Source organism: Setaria viridis, chromosome 3, assembly GCF_005286985.2.
Source record: "Setaria viridis chromosome 3, Setaria_viridis_v4.0, whole genome shotgun sequence".
NCBI lineage: Eukaryota > Viridiplantae > Streptophyta > Magnoliopsida > Poales > Poaceae > Setaria > Setaria viridis.
In genome coordinates this window covers 19875205-19899276 of record NC_048265.2, presented here as the reverse complement: position 1 = coordinate 19899276, position 24072 = coordinate 19875205, and the positions used below count along the sequence as shown (strand labels likewise).

At 48.5% G+C, this 24072-nt stretch overlaps 1 pseudogene; it reads left to right on the top strand.

Annotated features, from left to right (window-relative positions):
* The first annotated feature begins 1192 nt into the window (after positions 1 to 1192).
* LOC117849124 (pentatricopeptide repeat-containing protein At4g14170-like) lies at positions 1193 to 18638 on the top strand (annotated as a pseudogene).
* Positions 18639 to 24072: the final 5434 nt, after the last annotated feature.

Sequence of the window (24072 nt, the reverse complement as noted above, 5' to 3'; positions counted from 1 at the left end):
GACGACTTCTGAAGCTGGCACACCGTATAGCCGTGAGATCGTCCTAGTGCCCAGGGCGAGGATCGAGCCAAGCGTTGAGATTCAGGTGCTGCTTGAGGCGGTCCAGCTGATTGACGATCCTCTGCTAGATGCACACACGGTGACCACCATACTCGATATGAACCAGCGCGTTGCGTCTTACACTGAGGTAAGTTTGAACTTTGCCTTATGCTTTACTTTTGAATGCCCGCAATTTGTACTCCGTGTGGTACTCGAGTACTAATTTTTGAATAACATGACCTGATCAACTGCTCCTGCCGGAAGTCCCAGTTGTTGCGGGACTATGGCGAGATCGTGCAACATGTTGAGGCACTGCAAAAAGAGCTGGCTGAGGAGTGGCAGCAGACTTCCCGGTTTGTCATGAAACTTGACAGCACGGTGGTGACCTTTCGGGCACAAGTACAAGAGTTGGAAAAGAAGAAAGAGCGCCTTGCTGCCTGGAACAAGTCATTGAGCCATAAGCTTGAAGATAAGTACTCATCTTTTTGTTGTGTTCGTCTGTTGGTAGCCTATAGTCTTTTTGACTGACTTTTGGTCTCTGTTGTGCAGAGTATAAGAATCAGGAACCCCAGTTGAAGGCTTCCATAACTGATTGGAAGAACGCCTACTACCAGGCCATTGATCAACATGAGAGCTTGCGACAGTAGGTGTCCTGTACCAACCCTAGCTAAATTAACCTGGCTTAAGCTTGAATAGGATGATTAGCCACTAATCTAGCACTTGAAAGGTCAAAAATGCCCTTTAGGAGCTTAATTTGGGGCATTTCAAAACCTGAAATTTTACATCGCAACTTAATTTTTTGTTAATATAAGAGTTGTAGAACTTTACAAACCTAACAACTTTTCTTATTGGCACTTTAAGTGATTTGGAGACGAAGAGGTTCAAAAACTAGATTTAAACTCAGTGGCAAATCAACCCCATTTTGATACGTACAATGAGCTGGTGAATCTGGCAATATCGCAGGAAGACTGTGTGATGGCTCTTAAGCCGACAAGAAGAGGAAGGCTCCAATGCCATCACCTAGTGCCCCCGCTCAGAAGTTCAGGTTGGTTCCCCTATCCGTGCCTCGCAGGCCTACATAGCCTGGGAGATGGGTTGCACATCCGCCGCAGCAGGCATCACCCCATTTCCCTGGATTTCAATCACAAGGGCCATGGCCAAACCTCCACAACCTCCGCACCCTGGTAATGGAAACCGTTGCTTCACCTGCGGGAACACTGTTCATTTCACCAAGGATTGCCCTCAGAACAAGAATCAGAGGCCTGGTCAAAGCAACCCCAGGAATAATAAAGGGAAAAGGTCGCAGGTGCAAGTTTATCAGGGCAGATTGAACTTCACCAATCTGGCAGAGTTTCTAGAAAGCACTCCAGTGATGACGGGTATATTTTCTGTACATCATCACCCTGCCTTCATATTATTTGATTCCGGCGCTTCCCACAGTTTTTTTGGAACAAGTTTTGCTAGTAAATGTGGAGTGCAGCACCGCCACACCAGTTTTCCTCACTCCAATCTTGAGATGAGAATCCTTTTAAGAGGGGTAGGCTGTAATAACCCTAGCTAAATTAACCTTGCTTAAGCTTGAAAAGATGATTAGACACTAATCTAGCACTTGAAAGGTTAAAAATGCCCTTTAGGAGCTTAATTTGGGGTCATTTCAAAACTTGAAATTTTACATAGAAACTTAATTTTTTTGTTAATATAAGAGTTGTAGAAATTTACAAACCCAACAACTTTTATTATTGTCACTTTGAGTGATTTGGAGAGGAAGAGGTTAAAAAACTAGATTTAAACTCAGTGGCAAATCAACCCCATTTCAATAATGTTAAGTGTTGAAAACAGTGCTATGTAGGGTACTTTAGTTGCTATTATTTCAAATTCTAGACCAGATATTAGGGTAGAGCTTTTGCAAAAGTTCTAGAATAAACTTTGAATAACATGTTTGTCAATATGAGTCTAGACTAAGTCACCCTAGATATTGCTTGAACTCTAGGCTAAAGTTAGTAACAAATTCAAAAACAGCAAAGACAGCTCTAAGTCTAAAACAGTGAAAGACCTCAACTTGGCATGCAAGTTCTCACAACTTTGAAACTAAACTTGTGCTAGACCCTTTACAAAAGTTTGAGTACTAAAAGTCTACTACAACTCCACCTTTTTGATCTAGGCCCAAAACTCCGTAGTACCTTTTCAAAAATGGAACCAAAGTTAGCTAAAATGCTAAAAATCCGCCATAAGCCGAAAATCAGTTAAGTGTCCCGACCGGTGTTCCCACAAAGTTTGGCACTAAATAACTTGCGATTTAGCTCGAATTTGTGCCTAATGTGTTTCTAGGAGTTGAAGTATATAGTTTGGACTACAAGTTTTGCTTTTGGAGTTTGGCATGTTTGAATTTGAAATCTTGCACAAACCTCGCCCAAAATCAGCCCCTTTTCACTGCCTGCGCGCGAATCCGGCAGAATCGCACCCGACGCGTCGCCACCCGCCCCGTGGCACTGCCTCACCAGCGAGTTGCTGCCGACCAACCCACGGCCATGACAAGACCCAACGGCGCCTCTCTTGCCCACTCCCGCGCCGCGCTAATCTCCGCCCCTGCCACGCGATCCCCTCCGCCCTATCCCGCGGACGCCTCCGCCCGCCGGACCGTGCCACGACGCCACCGCCCACCAGCTCCACGCCTCCACCCAATCTTCGCACCAACGAGACAACTCGCGCTGCAGCTGACCAACGCCCACGCCCAGCAAAGCCGCTCTAGCATGCTCGGAATCTGCCCTGACCAATGGCCAGGAAATCCCCGCGGATCCCTACACCTCCGACCGACCAACCATGGCCACCACCTGTCTTCTCTCTCCCGCTCCCCTCCGACCATGTCCTGCACACCCGCTGGCTCCGCCTCGTTCCCCCACATCTCCCCAACCCTATAAAAGTGGTGAATGCCCGCCGGAGCTCCCATCCCCCGCTCGCTCGCCCCCTGCCCGCTCCTCTGCTCCGCCCGCCATCGCGCTAGCTCCCCGTGGAGAGCCCCGGTCTGCGCAGTGCTGCCGCTCGCACTAGTAGCCTAACACCCACACGCAGCTTTCCCCACTGCCCGTTGCCCGCCAGCTACACCGTCGGCACCGGAACACGTGAAGCTCCGCCGCCGCGCCGCAGTTTCGTCCCCACGACCGTTCACCGCCGCCGAACTACCACCACACCCCAACCTTCACCGGACTCTCTCATGGTGAGCACCTGCACATCCCCTGCCCTTTGTCCCCTCGTTTAAGCCCTAGATTGCCGGAACACCATCCGCCTCGTCGCTAGCCGCCATAGCGGCCTTTCTGTGGGCTTTTTTTGCGTAGGGACCTAGATGAAAGAAACCAAGGGCTTTTCTATGAATGTTTAAAACCTCTAAGGGTCTGTCTGCAAAACTGCCATGGTTATATCTGGTTTAAATGGAGTAAAATGAGCTGAACTTTGAAAATGCACAAATAATTGTAGAACAATCAGAAAAACACCAAACCAGTTTTATTGAACTCAGTGAGTAATGTAGTTTCACAGAAAAATAACTTTGCACATGTTACTGTTAGAAATAATGTTCTATGTTTTACTTCTTGCTTAAAGCCTTTAAAAGCATAGTAAATCGCAGAAAAATGGTAAAATAGCAAAACCACTTCAGATAGGTTTGTTTCAGTGAGCTAGTGCTAGGAAAATTACTTAGGACCCTAGTATAGAAGTTTATGCCACAATTTTAGTTTTATCTTTGTGATGTAGCTAAGAACCTTTCTTTTTGCATAAGTATTGGAATAGGTCAGAGAAAAATATGAAACCACTTGGGTCAAATTACTTGTAAAATACACTTGGTAAGAAAAATACTGAACTATGAATGAAACGTGATGAAACATGCTTAACATTTTGTACAAGTTTAAAAGAAGGAAAAATATGGAAAATAGATATCCTTCACCAAAAATCCTAAAAAATTCACCAAAGACGTTGATGCACCTATGTAACTCACTGTTAAAAATTTCAATAATAAACTCTCTGTAAAGCAAGATAAAAATAGTTAAGTGCTTGCTACCTTAGGGTGGTGAAATAAATATAATGATTTCTGTAGTAATCCAATGAACCCTAAATTTTTTACAATAGCCTAGTAATGGTATGAAGAAGTCACTGTAAAATTTTCAACCCCATAGCTCATCATATGCAACTGAAATGAATTATGGAAGTTAAAGCTAAGAATAAATAGGTAAGACAAATTAAGCAATGATAAGGGTAAAATGGTAATTTTGGAAGAGGTATAGAAAAACATTCAAAAATAGGATAAATTTCTAATCTAGAGTCTAATAAGCTTTTCACATATGTATGAACACAATCAGCATGAAACCGAGCTAAATGCTTAAATCAGAAAACACTTCAATGTGACGAAAGTGTTGTAAGTGTCGGTCTAAGTGTAGTTGGTCTCGAAATGAAGTTTACTTTACCATAACATATGAAATGCTTTTCTGACCTTATAAAGGGTCAAAATGTTGAACTTTTGCATAGGCATCTCATGTAGAAGCGAACCTCGCAGATGGAACGTACGAGCTGACACCTCCTGAGGAGGAAGGATCTGCCGAGTTGCACCACACCAAGGCCGAGCGGGAGATTCCCGAAGCTTCCAACGACTTGCTAACTAACATAATTCAGGAAGGCAAACCCCGGAACATAACCCCTGTTTCTAAAATTTATGCACTACTTATGCTAGTTATGTTTGTGCATTAAGTTCATAGAGTTGCTTGAAATCCTAGTTGTATGATCCTAGGTACCTATGTGTTGAATACTAGTATGTTAAGATGAGTAGTTGCAATGCTAAATAGAGACTCGGTAAAAGTCGAGTGATTTCCTGTCACTCACAAGTTATAGGGGTTGCTTGTTTACTTATGTTGGAATCATAAGGATTGACAAGCGGAGTTGCGCTATATGTTCTGTTTTGGTGGATTGGTGGATTGCCCCGTCTGTCTAGAAGAAAGCTGCTAAGGTCAAAATGTGTCGGCGTTCATAGTCAAGTGTTTGAAAGTACTAATCTCATACCTAGTGGGATAGGGAAGCCTAGTACCTGATTGAATCGGGACGTGGACATACTCCCCACTCTCTCTGGAACGGAGTTTCCCCTGGTGTACCATGTGGGTACAAGTGAAGTCACGGTACGGTGACGTTCCGAGACCGTGGGGCCTTGTATCCAAGGAAAGTGGGCCCTAGCCACATTCATGGGAATTAATGGGGATGACTGACATGTGTGGACCCGTCGTGGTACGCAATGACGTGGGATTAGGTTCACTTTGCAAGGTTAAGAAACTCGATTCGAATCATCTGCCTCTCACAGTTTGAGACTGCTTGATCACTGTGCTGCACTGAGTAAGAAGTGGAACAAAGGATGATGATTAATATTGATGCTTGTACTTAATTGTGTGATCAACATGCTTGATTAGAATAGATGCTTACCTAGAATGGTTAATCTACTAGAACCTAATGCTAAAACTTAAAAGTAAGGATCTACTTAGATGCTTTTGGCAAAAACAAACCCCTCTGCTAAAAAGCCTTGCATGTCTAGAAGTTGGTGGAGTAGTTACCACCTGACGGGTAAGTCTTGTTGAGTATTAGTATACTCAACCTTACTTATGACTTACTTTTCAGGTGTTACTGTTTTAAATGAAGTGGCTGCTAGTCTTACTTAGCCTACTCAGCTCCCTCCGGGCTGGTCGGTTGAGTGGAATCCCTTCTCGGACGATGAGTATAGGGGTTATTGATCTCATAGTCGGCTTCAGCGTGATATTTCATACCGATGTTTAGCTTCCGCAAGACTTTTAATTGACCACTGTTGAACACTCTGCAAACTTGTTTGAATTTTTGAAACTCTGATGTAATAACTTATCGTACTATGTTAATCTGGATGGATTGTTGAAATTTCTGGGGAAAACACTCATCTTTGTGTGAGCCTGCTTTGTGATCGATCTGAGTTAAGTGGTTTATCGGGTGAAACCTGACGGACTGCCGAGTTAGCTTGATTAAAGTGTATGTTTGCATGTTAGGCGATTTAAGTACACTTTAGCTAGGTTAATTCTGCGCGATTTTGCTACATGTCCGAGTTGGAACGTGACTTGGAGAAAGAGATGAAGATGCGCCAGGATGGCGAAGTCGATCTGATCAATGCTATGATGACCATCTAGGCACAACAAGTCGAGTTTGGGGCCTGTAAGCTGTAGCTGCAAGAGCTGTCTGCGGTAGCCCGGCTCTTGGCTAACATGGTGGAACCTCCGATTGATGGTGCGGATCCTCGCTTGCTGGTGGAGAGACTCTGAGATGCGCTGGGGAAGATCGCAGGCTACGTCCAAGGGATGGCGAAGTCCGTCTCGAAACAGTTGCTGGCCTTCGTGAAATCCTTCTACCCTGACGCGGACTTGTCTCCTATCGCGGAGGGGATAGTGGGAGATTGCACGAACGAAGTCTTCAAGTAGTATCTGCAGGAGTTGGATCCCCTTGCTGAAGAAGTCGCCAAGCACCTGGACCTGCAATGAATTCCTTATCTTTTGGGATAGGAAGAACATTTAGTTTTGTAATAGGATAAATGTGTAGATAACTTTAAGTCTTAATGCAATTTGTTGCTCTCGACTTGTCATCTATCGTGTTTAGTGCTTCTCACACATGAGCCTGATTTTGCTCATACGACCAACGTGAGTGTCTGCACACAAGACTACTATTGTGAGCCTCTTCGGAAGCAAATTGTTGGGTACTCGGGTACTCGAGCTATCCGGTAGTGGACATCGGGTAGTTTCTCCAGAATTCCACTGACTAGGGCTTGTTTCCTTGACTCCCCTGAGTAGAGTACTTGCATGTTTGCTGCTTTGTCAGGAGGGCCACATGGGAGTGCTGCTCGTTCGTGTCTAGTCGATAAAGATGAGCAACATGTGAACACTGGTCGTCAGAGTCTTGACGATAAGGATAAGTGTCACGTGAACATTGTATGGGAATGATGTGCATAGGGAGCTCTGCCGTGCAGTCACGGGAGCATACTGTAGCATTCTGGACGGTCGCTGGCTGCCTTGGCTATAAATAGAGCTCCGGAGTGTTCATGGCTCAAGTTATAGCGCTTGTTGGTTTGAGGCTTTTGTTGTTCACCAGGGGTAGCTTCCACCATATTTTCTGATGCCAGAAGAATTCTTGTGAAGAATGCTCAGATGCTCCTTTCCTCTACAGTCTCCTTGGCCGAGTCTGGAGGCCATGATGCTAGAAGAATCCTCGTGAGGAAGATGCATCGTGTGCCCCGGGTTTTGTCTAGGACACCGCTGAGGAAGGCCTTGAACGCAGCTTCCTTGAGCGCAGATTTCTTGCATTCACTCTTTTTCCTTCTTCTACATTGAAGCTGCTTGCCCTAAGGTTAGGATAGTCCTGGAACTGTCCACACATGCTTTTTGATATTGTAAAAGTCTAGGACTTGTGCTGTAACCTTAATGAAAGCACGTATGCCTTGTTAATGAGATGTTGCTGTCTTGTTTATTTGGTTGCTTTGTTGCTATGCCCTAGGAACCTGGAGCTATGAAACTCATTAGTGCGAGCCACATTAAGATAGATTTGTAGTAAATACGTAGTCGATCGGGTAGTTTGTGGACTCCCAGACGACTAGATGGCTCTTGCGCCGCTAGTTTGCTTAGCGAACCATCGGGTGAGTTGAATAACTCATGTAGACTTGTAATTACAAGTCATACTGGGGCGTTGTGGCCCAAAGAGCTCAATGGCTCGTTAGGATGCTGCTGACCTGCGTTTGTGAGCCGCAATGGGGGCGAGAATAAGTAGTCGAATTTCACTAAAGATAACTGCATTATTATGCTAAAAACTTACAATGGTGGCCAGTGAGCTATTTACAATGTTGCGTAGTATTCTGACTATGGATAGAATCGACAGAGATGCTCGATGTTCCATGAGTTGTTGACATCTTTGCCAGAGAGGTGTTGTAGCACATACAATCCTGGGCCTGCGATCTTGGATACGATGTACGGCCCTTCCCATGGCGAATTAAGCTTGTGCAACCCCTTGGTGTCTTGGATACGCTTGAGAACCATGTCGACTATGTTGAAAGAACGTTCTTTGACATTGCGATCTTGATAGCGGTGAAGACCCTCGAGGTACCTGGCAGACTGGATGAGTGCTGCACAGCGGGCTTCTTCTAGGCTGTCAAGATCTAGACGCCTTGTCTCCTCTGCTGCCCCTTTGTCATATTGCTCAACTATTGGGGATTTCCACATAACGTCAGCAGGAAGGATAGCTTTTGATCCGTAGATCAGGAAGTAGGGCGACTGCCCCGTAGGCTTGCACGGCTGAGTACGTAGCCCCCAGAGGACGTTGGATAGTTCTTTGAGCCACTTGCCTCCTTTGGTGTTGCCAATGTTGTGCAATCTTTTCTTCAAGGCTTCCAGTAGCATCCCCTTGGCGCGCTCAACGTGGCCACTGGCCCGCGGGTGAGCAACAGAGATGTACGGAACGTCGATGCCGCTGTTTTCATAGTACTCCCATTGGCCTGGTCTTCTTCCTTGAGAGCTATCTCATGGTACCCCAAGTAGCAATCTAGGAAACAGAGTAGTGCGCATCCAGCAGTGGAGTCGATGACTTGATCAATCCTCGGGAGCCAAAAAGGGTCCTTTGGACAGTGCTTGTTGAGATCTGTGTAATCAACGCACATCCTCTACTCCTTGTTGTTCTTCTTTCGAACCAAGACAGGGTTAGCGAGCCACTCAGGATGGAAGACTTCTTTTGTAAAACCCGCCGCGAGTAATTTTGCGAACTCTTTCTTGATGGCTTCCCTTCTGTCCTAGGCGAATCGTCATAATTGTTGTCTCTTTGGAGTAGCTTTCAGATCCACATTTATTGAATGCTCAATTAGCTCCTTAGGCACCCCTAGCATGTCTGCTGGTTTCCACGTAAAGATGCCTCGGTTGGCCCGAAGGAAGCTAACGAGCGTAATTTTTTTATTTAGGGTCCAACCCTGAACCGATTAGGGCCGTCTTGGAGGTGTCGCCGGTCTCGAGGTCAATAAGTTTGATGTCCACATCACTTGCCGGCTTGACCTTGGTAGCCCCCGACTTGTAATCTGGAATTTTGAGTTCAGCCGTGGAGAGCTTTTTTGAGGCAGCGAAGACTTGTTGCATTGAATTGGGCACTTGAGAAGTTGCGGCTAACTCGACAGCTTCTATGTCGCACTCGTATGATCTCTTCAAGTCTCCATGGAGGGAGAGGACTCCCTTGGGTCTCGGCATCTTAAGTACTAAGTGCACATAATGCGGGATGGCCATGAACTTGGCCAATGCTGGTATTCCGAGGATGGCGTGATAAGAAGTCTCAAAATCCGCCACCTCGAACCGGATGCACTCTATCCGGTAGTGCTCCTTGGTCCCTAAGGTAACTTGTAGGACTACCTGTCCAAGAGGTATAGCCGTGTTGCCTGGGACGATCCCATAGAAGGGAGAGTTCATCGGGGTGAGCATCTCCGTGATGTTCAGGCCCATCTTCTTCAAAATCTTGGCGAATAGGACGTTAAGGCCACTACCGCCATCGATGAGTACCTTGGTGAGCTTGGAGCCAGCAACAACCGGGTCCAAGATGAGAGGGAATCATCCTGATTCGGAGAAATTAGTCCATTGATCTTTTCGAGAGAAGGAAATTGGTACCTCAGACCACTTAAGGGGCGTGGATATAGTAGGCTCAATGGACATAATCTCTTGTAGCACTAACTTCTAGGACCACTTTGAGGTGGTACTCGGGATCCCACAAAAAATGACATTGACAATCTTACACGAAGTCTGGAACTTGCCGTTGCCGTCCTCGTCATCGTCTTCCTTGGGTTTTCCTTTGTCATTGGTACCCGATGGCTCTGGCAAATCCTTCATTACTCTACATAGGCTGTAGCAGTCTATCACAGCGTGTTTGTGGTGAGAATGCCACGGGCACTATTTTTTCAAGAGCTCACTGAAAGTGGGTCTGTCTTGGCTTCTGCCACCTCCTTTCTTGGACGATTGAGATATCGCCGCAACAGTATTGACTGGCTTGCGCTTGCAGTTGTGATCTCCCGAGTAGTTATTTCGGTGATCACCATTGTGGTTCTTGTCGTTGTCCTAGCCGATGCTATGATTGTTGTTGTACTGGCCTTGGTTGCGATTTGACTTGAACCTTTCAAGCTCTTTGTCTTCTTTGTCTACCCATGCTTGCGCCAGTCTTGAGTGACTTGACATCATGGGGGCACAATCTGCCAAAGTCTTGGAACATACGACGATCGTAGAGACTGTTCTGGAAACAGTCGATCACGTTTTACTCTGAGATATCTACAATGGTGGCCTTCTTATCGAAGAAATGACGTAGGAATCTATGCAGGGTATCATCTTGTCGTTGCTTGACTTGTGCGAAGTCAAATCTGTTGCCTAGATGCTGCATTGCTCCCGCATAGTTGTTGGTAAATGCCTTCTTGAGATCTTGCCATGAGTCAATCAAGTTTGACTTCAATGATTCAAGCCAAGAGAGCGGCGCTGATTCCATGCATATAGGGAAATAGATAACTTTTGTGTCATCATTCCCTCCTGCAGCTTGAACTGATAATGAGTAGCATCGGAGCGATTAAACTGGGTCTTACTTGCCATTATATTTGGAGATGCCTAGAGGTTTGAATTTCTTGGGCAAAATAGTCTTGCTAACCCAACTTGTAAAACCTGGGAAGCTATCATTGTCGTCGCTCCTATAGTCAACTTCGAGTTCGCGCTCATGACGCCGTCCTTCGATGATGTCACGAGCATTGCGGTTGTTGTTTATCACCTCTCGAAGATCCACTATGGGACGTGCAGGCTCAAGATCGGCTCTGTGGTGGTGGTGGCCTCCCGCAGAAGGTGTCCGACTATTCTCGGATACATCCCTATTTTGTCTGGCGCCTCCGGGTTGTCGAGCTGAAGGAACTGTAGGGTCTCTATAGCTACTGCCATGTTGATTTCGCTGGGATGGAGTCTGTGATACCGAAGCAATCGGATTTTCCCTGTCAAGTTAATCATAGGCGTGTTCCGCCAAAGCTGCCAACTGTCTGGTGTATTTGTTCTGCGGCATGGCACAAGTGATGAGATCAATGGAAGCAATGGTGGCGAGAGGCGTACGGTGTTGCCGTGTTTGGACTGCCTCAAAAGCGTTGTCTAAATTCACAATCAGGAGCCTCTCTGCCAGCTGGCGGTGATGATCCGCTCTCGCTGCGTTCCTTGCTCATCACCGTGTTCTTTGAGCTTCGGTCTCCTCCCCGACGGCGTTGGTGGTGAGTTCATCCTGCAAGACATCATGTGGGTGACGCTCGTGTCGAGGATTCCTCTCCGGTTGCTCGCCTTCCTTCGTATCTTGCCCGGTGATAAGGGCGAAGAGTTCTCTGTCTGGAGAGCGGCTTCCAGAACTTGAGGTGATGACTTCTATAGAGCCATCGCCTTCACGGATAGGAGACCAGGGTGCTCCCTCCTGGTACTTGAGAACGTCGAGGTGGGCGATGAAGCGTGAATCGCTATCCGAGGCAAGGGTGAGTGGCCTCATGCTAGGCCAGTAGACAAATCTGCCTTGGGGGTTTGAAGTGATCACAAGGCCCTGCTGTGGACCTGATAATGGCGTCTCCTCGTTGGAATCCGAGTAGCGATTGTAGTCGGGGTCCTCGATTGCACTCGGGTTGGATTGCAATGTTGACAGGCCTGCTTGATAGGTGGCGGCCGCATTATGGAGTCCGAACGGGGATTGACTCGGAGTTTGAATCGATTCACATGATGGCTGGAACGCCGGCTCATGGGAACCAATCCGAGTAGATGTAGAGCCCGAGTAGTACTCGGACTTGCTTCTCGATCCTTGGAATAGGTCAAAAATTTTGTTGAATCTCTCAACGAATTCCTCCAAAGCTGGGCAATGAAGGTTGATGTCGTAAAGCTTCTCCTTTGGGACCTCCGTGATGTGGAGGTGGAAGCCCCCAGCGCTGTCTGTGACGCCGACCCAGGGGCCGAAGATGAACGTTGTGCCTGCTTTGAACACGACTACGGGTTTGATGATGACTTGTGCCATCAAACTCACAAGGGAAATCTCGGCGACTTCCCCTACCTGGCATGCCAGCTGTCGGTGTTTAAACCCAGCAACCTACCACGGGTAGTACCCAAGGTAGAGTTTTGGTTGGTGGGTGTCGCCGAAATCAGGAACTCGATGGTGTACATAGGCACACGATTTAGACAGGTTCGGGCCGCTAGATCGCGTAATACCCTACATCCTATGTGTTATTTGCTTGTATTCAATTGAACTTGTTTGGAGAGGGTCCCTGCCCATCCTTATATATCGGAGGAGCAGGGTTACAGGTCGGTTATTTTACAAGAGTACTAGTCGAATTCGACCAGAGAGTCCTACTCTAACTGCTACGAGTAGTCTCCGAGTCCTCTACTAGTTCCTGTCCTTTACGCAGACTACGCCGGCCTGCACCGTAGTCCCCATGTCTGACATGTCTCGGTGTACAGCCCTGTGTATGGGTCTGTCCAAACCTTCTGGTGGACCCATAGAGATATGTACGGCGGGCGGCGGGGCGGAGCGACGGCGACAGCGGGCGGCGAGGCGGAGCGGCGCGACGGTGCAGGAGGGGTGAGGCGGAGGGGACGCGGCAGGGTGGGCGGGCCGTGGGCGAAGGTGAAGGAGCGAGCAGAGCGGAGCCGTGGTGGCAGGATGGGCGGAGGCGGAGGAGCAAGCGGGGTGGAGCCGCGGCGGATGTGGAGGGGAGGCAGCGCCGGATGTGGAGGGGAGGTGGAGCGGAGGCGACGGAGGCGGAGCGGAGGTGGTGGGGTAGAGCTGCGGCGGCGGAGGCGGATGGGAGGGATGGAGGTGGCGGCGGATATGCAGGGGAGGCGGAGCAGAGGTGGCGGAGGCGGAGGTGAGGTGGCAGGGCGGCAGGGTCGGGTGGCGGGAGGGGGCCAGCCGAGGGGGGTGGCGGCAAGGCCAGCGGAGGAGGCTGGCGGAGGGAAAAGGGGCGGAGGAGGCGGAGAAGGGGGCGGAGGAGGCGGAGGAGAGGGTAGGGCAGCGGCGGGGAGGGGGGGGCAGTGGGGGGCGGGACCGGGCGAGGCTAGCGGCGGATTTTTATTTTATTTTATTAATTTTTTAACACCCTTTAGTACTGGTTATTTCAACCGGTACCAAAAACACCCCTCTAATATCAAATTGCTAGTACCGGTTGTACAACCGATACTAGAGGGGGTTCCAGTCTCGTACTAGAGCCGTTTTCTCTAGTATTCTTTAGTATGATGCTTATAGTAGTAATGCAGAAAAGAAAAGAAAAGAAAATTTATCCGCGCGTGTGTGAACCACGAAGAAAGCAAAAGGGAGAAGTGAACAACCTGGTCATATTACTTGGCTTGGCTTGGATGTCGCTATGATGCTGACTCACTCGATATGATGTCTCGATCGAGATCTGTTATCTCCTGCGTCGTTTTCTTCTCTCTCAGTACCTTGCTAGCGTTGTAGCGTCGGCGTTTCCTCGCGTCCTACCCATATACGGAGTATACGTGTCCAACTGTCCGTACGTGCCCACGCGGATGGGAAGGGCCTGCTGGAAAGGGGAGCAGACATCGTGGCCTGCTGGCCGCTGCTTGAGTGATATGATATCATATACTCCTAGGCGGTGGATAAGGATCGATCCATGATATACAGATTATCCAAATTGTAGTTGAAATGGAGGAAGTATTTGCTTTTATTATTTTGAAACCATTTTGATCTGACAAAAATATATGCATATGTATAGCTAAGGAGTATATACTCTCTTTAATCTCAAATATATGATATTTTGATAGACTATTTAATTTAAAAATGAATTAGCTAGTTTGTCTAAAAGATCATGTGTTTAAGAACAAAGATACAGTATATAGCAGATGCATACTCACATGTAAAGGAGCTAGCAACAATTTCGAATCAGGTCCCAGGAGCATGGAGATGGTTGCGTACTAGCTAGTACTAGTATATAGTAGGTCTTATCCACTTACACGTCATCATATATTATCCATATGTGAGACTGCGATACAAGCCACAGGCCCACATGGATGTGTACCTTCTTGCCTTAGTCTATTTTGTTCCACTGTAGAAGTTCATCTTCTTATCTTATCCCATTCACATGCATGCACAGCTCTGGTACCCCATTTCTATTTTTTTGACAACACATAATCTTTATTAATAGGCGAGTGCAACATGCAAGATTTAAACTTTAGTAGGAAAAGTAGTATTTAACCGCGCCAATTCAGTAATTTGTGGTCCCCTATGCATGCTTGATGCTTGTTGGTTGGGTGCGCCACTCAACTAGCTAGAAGACATATCACTACTCATGTAATATCCTCTGTTGGATTTATACTCGTTCTCGTCCACACGATTTTCATCTCTTCCTCACACTACCAGCAAAATTACTTGAGCAATCCGCAATATATTATTATTCACTACTCACTCCGTCCCAAATTACTATCCGCTGATTTTTCTAGATACATAAATTTTGCTATGAAGTACATAATATTATCTCATCTAAGAGTACGTCCATCCAGGAACGTAGCAGACTGGCTTTCCGAGATAGCGAGTTTTTGAGAGCAGATGCTTAGTGCTTGTTTCACTTTCTGAGTTTTTACTTCGAGATGGACCCACTAGTAGAGAATTGGACTTTAGTCCCGGTTGGTAGGGTGCAAAGATCCCGAAAATGCATCCGGGATAAACCAACCGGGACAAAAGGGGGGGTCTTTTATCCCGGGTCACTCAATCGAAAAAGACCCCCTTTATCCCGGTTGGTATTACCAACCGGGATAAAAGGGGTCACCCACGGCCGGCGCTGCAAAAAAAAAAATAGGAGGCCCCCCCACACGCGCACGCCGCAAGTCACAAGCACGCGAAATATGCGCGTGCGCGGTTCGTGGGATTCGAACCCACAACCTCCAGCCTCGCGCGTACTATCCTTTTGTATTAACTCGTGGGGGACCCTTTTATCCCGAAACACCAACCGGGATAAAAGACCCCCTTTTATCCCGAACCGGGATTTTTTAATCCCCTTCCAGCCACCTTCCAGTGACCTCGTTGGGGGACCCTTTTATCCCGGTTTGAAACACCAACCGGGATAAATGACCCCCTTTTATCCCGTGGTATTACAAACCGGGATTGGTTTGTTTCAAACCGGGATTGCCTCTCAAAGTCTTTTTTTCCCAGCCTTTTTCCCGGTTGGTGAGCTTTTTAGTCCCGAGTCCCGGGTCATTTAAACCGGGACAAAAGGGGGCCGTTTTTCTACTAGTGACCCCAAACTGTAGCGTCAATTTAAGTTTCTATGAAGGCAAGCAAGATGCTAAAATGCTAAATGTGTAATACACGAATGAGTGATGAATGTAGTGCGTCAGTAACGGTGTTAGCTCAACGTTAAAATTTCCAGGGGCAACAATTATATGTGCCTTGTACGAATCAGTTCCGGGAGCGAGGACAGAATTATTGTTGTGACAGATAATAGGTCTCATCCATTTACACTTGTCATATCACTGTCAGCACAAGGTGCATGCATGTGTACCTTTCGTGCCGATTTCTGTTCATTGTACGCTCGTATGAGCTCTTCTCTTATCCCACGCACACAAGTGTACGTGGAAGCTAATACTGAAAGCAAAGATATATATATTGTTACTATTGTGAATTTGTGATTGATTGGAAAGTAGCAAGATATGTAGCCCAGCTCTAGGAGCTATATAGCTTAATTTACATGCATGTGCATACTGTGAATCACCAGAATGTTGTACATCAATGTAAGTGATTAAAAATAGTTCTAACCCACAGTGTTTATAGTATACCACGTAAACAAGAGATTCCACGTAGAACTACCTTACCCGATGGTTTCTACCTTACCCGATGCACAATCCCTTTAAGTGGACTCCACTATATAAGTTCTATCATTATCTCTCTCCCTTCAACATTCTCCCTCAGGCTTTCTATATAGATGATGCCGGTTTAATTAGCACAGAGAGCAAGGAGGGTGTGGCAGCGGCAGGCCAACAAGCGCAGGTGGGACGAGGTTGCGGCTGGGGCATGGGGCAGGAGGCACAACGGGGCGGCGGCGAGCCAACGGAGGCTCGTCACCTCTTTCTCTTTTCCCTCCCCGGTTCTTGTCCACTCGCAGCAGGCTCCAAAGCTTAGCTCCCCAAATCCAGCTGCCGAAGGGAGGCACTGGACCTAGCCATCAGAGGGAATCAACGAGAAGGAGCATACAGGCGCGGACGACGAGCAGGGCCGATGGAGGGCGTGTTTGGTTTACCGGATGATGAAGTGTTCCGGAATCGTCCGAACCTAATACCGAACCTTGTTTGGTTTGTGTCACCGGTTCCTCTCTCGAATAAGCTCGGACCACCCTTCGTGGCTCATGTACGCGGGGCGAGGTAATGCCGGATGGAGGAGTAAATCGGCAAACCAAACACGCTGTTAATGGGCTAAAAGTTGGTATCCGGCCTTAGATGATGACCGGGCCTGAGAAGTTGGTATCCGGCCCAAAATTCCAAGGCCCGATAGGTAGAAGGCGGCCTGGGCTAGCATCTGGCAACAATACACCCCGCCCCGCTGGCCCCTTGTCGGCCAGACGGTGACAGCCTCACCTCGGCGCGCCACATGCCTCCGGCGATCGGTGGTCCGGCCCCCTCCACCACTCGTCTCCTGCAACGCCCTCCTTGCGTCGCTCGCGCGCTCCGGCCGCCCCGCGCAGGCGCTCCGCACGTTCTGCGATATGCTCGCGCGGGGCGTCCGGCCGGACCACTTCACCCTGCCCCCGATCCTCCGCTCCTGCACGCTTACGGGCGCCGCAGGATTCCCGGCCTCATCTCACGCGCTCGCCGTCAAGCTGACGCGCAGGACAACCTCTTCGTGGCGTTCGCGCTGGTGCTTTGCTACGCGGGCCTGTCGAACCTCCCGGATGCGCGAGGCTGTTCGACGGAATGCGTGAGCGGGATACCGTCCTGTGGACATCCATGCTGTCCGCGTACGCTCAGAGAGGGGATCCCGATGCAGCGCTGCGGTTTTTTGGTGGCATGGTGGCCGCAGGGGTGGAGCTGGACGCGGTTGTCATGGACTCATGGTCAGCCTGCTACTGGCGTGCGGGTGGCTTGGGTGGCGCCGTCATGGGAGGAGTGTGCACTCCTGCTGCGTCCGGAGGTTCCTAGGGATGCCTCTGTCGCTTGGGAACGCGCTTGTGGACATGTATGTCAAGTGTGGGGACTTCGCATTTGCTGAGAGGGTGTTTGCTGGGAAGTGTAGGCGGGATGTTATCTCGTGGAGCGCACTGATCCCTGATCATGGTTTGAATGGGCGTTCTGATGTTGCATTGGGACTTTTCGGTGGAGTGGCAACAGAAGGGATCCAACAAAACTCGGTCTCCTTTCTCGGGGCGTTGTCAGCTTGTGCACATTCAGGCATGGTGGACAAAGCGTACGCTATCTTCAAGGGGATGAAAGGCGAGGCATCAAGCCTGAACCGAAGCATTATTCTTGTATGGCTGACACGCTTGGTAGAGCAGGGCGTGTTGTTGAGGCTGTGAAACTGGTATGGTGGAGGAAATGCGTTTTGAGCCTGACTAGGCAATCAATACTTGGTGTGCCTGTCGAAGAGATTGATGGAGGCTGCTGAACAGGTTTCAAAGAGATTGATGGATTCTCCTGGAAAGAGTGGCTACTATATGAGGTTAGCAAACAAATAATCAGATGCTGGAAGGTACAGTGATGCAGAGAGAATAAGAGGCTTCATGAAAGAAGTTAAAGTCAAGAAGCTTCCTGGATATATTCAGTTGAATTGGATGTTGATAAATTTCATGCCTAAGCAGATTCTACTCTATGGTACCTACACACTTCATTAAATGGTAGAGAATAGAGGTGCTTAGCAGACACAGAGCAAAATGAGATGCATTGGCAACACGGCATGAGTAAGTGCATGATAGTTATATGCTTCATAATGTTTTGAGTTACTATGCTGTGCTGTCAAAATTTAAGAAAGCCACTTCTTGAGCTGATATGGCCAACTTGATAAAAATAAATCGTGATGATCACAAATTGAAATCATGCAATTCTCTCCATGTCTTTAAGAAAGGGAAAAGAGACTCTCCACTATGTGTGGCTGGGGGTTTAAGGCATCTTTTGAAACTGACACATGATGATACCCAAAAGTTTGTTGACACATGAGCAGAAATGTTTGGTTAACATTGGTCCAATATGCACAAGAAGTGGAGGGCAATATGGTGGCAAATACTTTCTTCTCGGTTACAAGTGTTGCCTTGTTCTATAGAAGAGAGGTGGGAAAATGATAGGCTAAAGTGGTCCACACTGACTATATTAGTCTTGATGCAGTAGGTAATGGCCATTGTGCTGGGTTTCAATTTTGCTGTTGTTTAAAGTTGTTACACTGATTCTTGAATACTGTACAGTTCCCTGAGACAACTATTGCTTGAACAGAGAAGTAACTTAGACTTATACTGTGCTCAGATGAATACATAAATTGTGGAGCAAATGTATGGAACTGAACTCAGACTATGTATGCATACATAATATGTGCATTGACATAAATTAAACTCTTTTGTTTGCTCACATAGAGCGGAAATGTGGGGGTGGTACTTCAGTTTGAGAAATTTTGATGCTAATGCTGGTATATCAACAATATGACTTACTGAGCAACTTCATGTGCAAGTGGATACATACTGATTTGACGCTCCCAGCCTAACAGGGAGATACGGCATGATATTATACTACTCTATATTCATCTTCAAATGCATACAATATGTTATTAGTATGTCAATTGCTGTCCTGGGACAAACAGACTATCAGCATGACTATATGATCTTCCAAAGATTGCTTGACGAGATGACATGTTTGAGGTTTCCGTACTTGCACTAGAAAACACAGCTTCAGACGGCCCCACTTGATTTTTTTTTTACCCCCAATAGCAGATACTTATAACTGCAAACTCAGTCCACCTTTTCCACTCATCCAACTTCCTCGTTTTTTCTGCGAAACTTTTGGCCAACACAATGGTTGATGATCAGATCCCCACATGAACTTACACCCTGCATACTGCGAATTTCTTTTTTTACAACAGCGTTCTGTGCATTGACATATAGTTCACAAATTCGAACGCAGTATGGCAATGAAATTCGAATTCGGTAAGACCTGTCTAACACTATTGCATTAAAAAAATGTAACGCCGTGGTCGTTGTCCACTCCTTCATCTTTGATCGACAATTTTGGCTAGTCTCAACCGATTTGATTGGAGCAGGTAGTTTGCCAACTTGGATCAAAGACAAATGGGAGGCAGGGGACGCGGTATTAGATGATGACGAGCTCTGCGTTGGGTTATCCAGAAAATGAACAAGGTCATGTTGCATGTCCACTGAGATTACACTGATCGTCACTCCACATATACAGGGAATAAGTTTGGTAAAAGGGACTGTTGGTTTATTTTTACTCCTACATTAGTTGAGCTGATCTGAGTTAAGGTTACTCAAAGTGTTGGTGGAGGAATCCAACATATAGCCCTTGACCCCTTTTGGGACAGATTTTTTCTGATGACCTGAAGTAGACTTTCTTGAAAAACAGCTTCCTGGAGAATTTTGCTGGCTGGAGAAGTTGACAAGCTAGCTGAGTGTTTGCCAAACCTAGTTAGCTGAGTGATTCATCAAGGAGATAAAAAGAAGGAATAAGTTCATATAACCCCTCGGAGACTTAGAACTCAGGTCCACGCTCGGTGAGGAACCATAGTTCACACTTCGAAAGATGCTTCCCAACGTGTTTCTGAGTTGCACCAAGAGGACCGACTCGTAGAGAGTCAGTCACCCTTTTGTAACCTTTTGCACGTTCGTCCCTAGCTTCTGATCGCTTCACATGTGTCTGCCTGAATTATGCTCTGTCGTGACTCGTGAAACTTCTTCCCTCCAAAATCCAAATCAGCGGCCACAACGGCACAAGGGCCACAAACCCACGACCTCCATGCGGAAAAAAAATTGCGTGGGGACGATCCCATAGTCCTCCGCGTGAGGATCCGTTCCGGATCTTTGCCACGTGGACACTTGAGCGAATCGGCGCTCACTGCTTCGACGCTCGCTCGTGGGTAACTCTACTCGGCTCGGCTGTGTACAGGGAGAAACTCGGCCCGCGGGAAACCTAATTGGCGCAGCCCCATCCCTCTCGTCTCTCCCAAATCAGATCATGAGGACCTCCTCCATGCCGACCTCCCCTCTCACACATCCATAGCTGCCCCCTCCCTATACTCCACTCCCTCTCCTTCCTAACCACCAAAACTGAGTGCCCTCATTGCCGTTGTTCCGTTTTACCGCTGCACCCCTCTCCTCGCACACCTGAGCAGCGGATTGGAGAAGGAGATCGTCGTCTTCTCCCTGTACAGAACCACGAGGAAGAGTCGCCCATGGCCGTGGCGACGCTTGCGCCATGGTGAGGTCATGCCCTCTCTCCGCTATCATGTGGTACCCATTCGCGAGCCGAGTTTCGCCCTGTACAGAGCCGAGTTGAGCAGAGTTTCGAGCGAGCATCGAAGCAGGAGCGCCGATTTGCCCAGGTGTCCACGCGGCAAAGATCCGAAACGGGTCCTTACGCGGAGGACTATGGGGACCGTCCCCACACATTTTTTTCCCTCCATGCTCCACCTCCTGCCTCACCGCTTGCCTATAAAGCCTCGAGCGCCGCTCCCACGTCCCTCTCCATGCAACCCCAACCATCTCCACTGCTGCTTATTTGTGTTCGTGCTTGTGCGTGTTCGCAATTGAGGTCAACGCATATGTTCACGGTCATGTCTCGCTGTAACAGTAACTTTTGGCTTGAGTTTGAGCCTACCCATGCTTGTCATTGATGTCAAGTTCAAATAAGCACCCCATATATTTGATGATCTCATGTTTTTTTTTTCAAATTTTAAGAGTACATAGTAAAGGCCCGTCGTCAGCGCTCCTAATAGCACACTACGCTGATGCACCGCGCGTGCACAACGCATGTTCGCTTGTCTCATTAATGTGAATACGTGCCTTTCACACTAAATATACAAATGTTGTGCTCCCTCGTCAGGTTATAACACAATATGTTTTTGTTTTATTCGCCAGTCAAACTTTAAAAATTTCACATTGATAAATTTAAAAATAGTTTGAAAATATAAAAATACGTAGATTTGTTGTGAAAAAACATTTATAGTCACCCCTCTCCCATCCCCATCGGGCGGCACCCATGGCGACTCCAGCACCCCCTACCGGCCACCCAGATCCCCACAACACAGCACCCCTCCCCACCTAAACTACACCGAATCCAGCGTCGGCCACCGCTGATCTACACCCACGGAGTTCCCCTGCGGCAAACCACCTCAAGACGCCAGAGATCAAGCCGGAAGAAGCACCCGACCAAGCAAGGGAGCCGGCTACACTAAAGCCCACTACGTCAAGGTCAACGTCATCGGTGGGACTACCGCACCGAGAAGGAGTACTCACCACAGTCCAAGCCTAGGCGGAGATGGCCATCATTTTTCTCATTTGGCGCAAGATCTTCAGGTACAAGACTCTTCAATGGCGATGCAGGGCAATGTGGGGCTCGAGGGTCGTGGCGTCACCGGTGATGACCCGCTGACAGAGGACATCCTTTAGAGGATTGCCTGCCAGGGAGACGCTTCACCACTGCTGGTCGACTTGGAACTCAGCACTGCATTCATCAGGCCAAATCTGCTGATAGAGAAGAGGAGATTCCACCAGCAGAGAAGGAGAAGGACATCATAGTAACTGAGGCAATGGAACATGAAGCAGGACAGCAATCACTACAGCTGCAGCAACAGTTGACACAGGCCACGGCCAAGACAGAAGGGAGAGGAAGCTTCACCATGGGAGGCTGCTCGCCATAGCCAGTAATCAATGGCCATGGCCTTCCCCCACGTCAAGGTACAACATGGATGGGCAAGAATGATAGGTTCCCACCACCCGGCTCACCAAGGGACAATGCAAGGACATCCAACCTCATCGACGACCACGGGTTTCAGGTCGTCAAACCACCATACTGGTGGCACAAGCTGGATAGATTTTCAAGACAGGAACATCCATTCCACCAACCGGATGAAGCAGAACAGAGGAAGAAGAGATACAGGGAATTGGTCAGAGGAAAATGCCTCAATTGCTTTGCTACATGTCACAGAGTGGTAGACTGCAGAAATAGCACTAGGTGTTGGAGATGCTCAGTGAAAGGGCACACAACAAGGGAGTATCAGAGGAGGAGGAGCAACCATAAAACCAACCTAGAGTCATGGCAGAACACTGCAACCTCCCCTCCTCCATCCCCACCTCCCCACCCCATATCGCCCACACATCCCCCTACCAGAGCAGCCGACCACCCCCCAGCCTCACCATCCCCACCTTTCCACACCGTCTCACCTCCACCACTGTCCACCAGAAGTACAAGCCGCTCTTACTTGCAGGCCACCGACGACCATGGCAACCTACCCAGTCGACTCACGAGTGCAACTAGAGCTAGCAGCCTGTGCGATATCAGCAACCGGAGCCATCAAGGGCAAGAGGGAGACCCTGATTGGCAAGACAGCAGTTTGTTGGCTCAACGGCAACAGCCACGACACCGCATACCACCACGTCATCGACGCCTTGGACAAGAAGCTTCAAATCAGCCGCCACGATGTCAAGGTCGTCAAGCACTTCCCCGAGCAGTACATCATCTTCTTCGCCGACAGCCGCGCCTACCACTGCACTGTCCAGCATCGAGAGGTCCCGCACAGGGGCCGTATCTTCAACTTCGAGCCATGGACTGAGAGACGCAGAGCAACAGAGAGCATGCTGGAGTTCCGCGTACGGCTCCACATCGAGGGACTGCCGGTGCACGCTTGGTTGGAGGAGACCCTCGCCAAGATTGTCCCCAACTGTGCCATCCACTACATCGAAAGCCACTCATGCCGCTAGGACTGCACACGCACCTACGATCTGTGGGCGTGGTGCGCCAACCCAAGCAAAATCCCCAATAAGGTACTGCTGACGGTTTCTAACCCTGACAAGGAGCAAGACTTGGGCGACAACCAGCACATCCCACCGAGAGGTTACAAAGGCGGCTACAACTACAAGCTCCACGTCCACCTCGATGTCGTAGAAGACCTCTCCTTCAACGGAGGCCTTGGCGGAGAAGGGAACAGGAAGCCACGACACGAGTTCCTTTTGGAACTATGGCGCACCGGACTCCCTGGGTGAGAGACGACGCGGGCAGGACCACGACGACTGCTACGGCCGCAAGTATCGTCCCCGCAAGGACAACCACGACGACCACAACAACAACTTCCATCGCGGGCAGCGGCGCCAGCGGAGCCAATCTTCCTGGGGAAAGATGACAAGGTGCAGAGGAGCGACTGAGGATTGCTACAGCACCAATAGGCGCAGGAGCGGCAACAGGGGCCCTTCTGGCAGAAACTAGCCTCTGTTCCCCCTCCTGAACACACTAACGCACCAAAGCAAAGAAAGCGGCCTACTTGGAGGAAGAAGTGCAGCGGCGAGAAAGTCACATTCGCCACCTCGCTTGTCCAAACCATGGGCGAATCAGCCACTCCCTAGGAAACCAGTAACTTTTTCTTTCCCAACTCTACCTCGTTGCAAAGTGATGAATGGGTGGACCCAATGCTTGATGAAAGTTGCACCATCCACTCTTATGTTGGCCAACCTTCAAAGGAGCGCCTAATCCTGGAAATGTTGGCAGCAGCACCAGGCTGGTCAACAACACCAACGCCGGCAGAGAGGGAAGGACCAGAAGGGGAGCTAGCAGAGGAGGAAGGGCACACCAGCTGCACCAACCAGGTTGTCCCTGAACCTATTTTTACACTCTGTTCCCTGAGAGCGTGAGCAACACACAAGCACACACTCCAGCAACGACGCACACCCTTACAGAAGCTGCTTCACAAACAGAGGGCACCACTCATGCAGTCGCACAATCAAACACAAACACCAGACCTCCATCAGCTGCTGCGCTACAACCAGAGGATCCCCCTCCATCA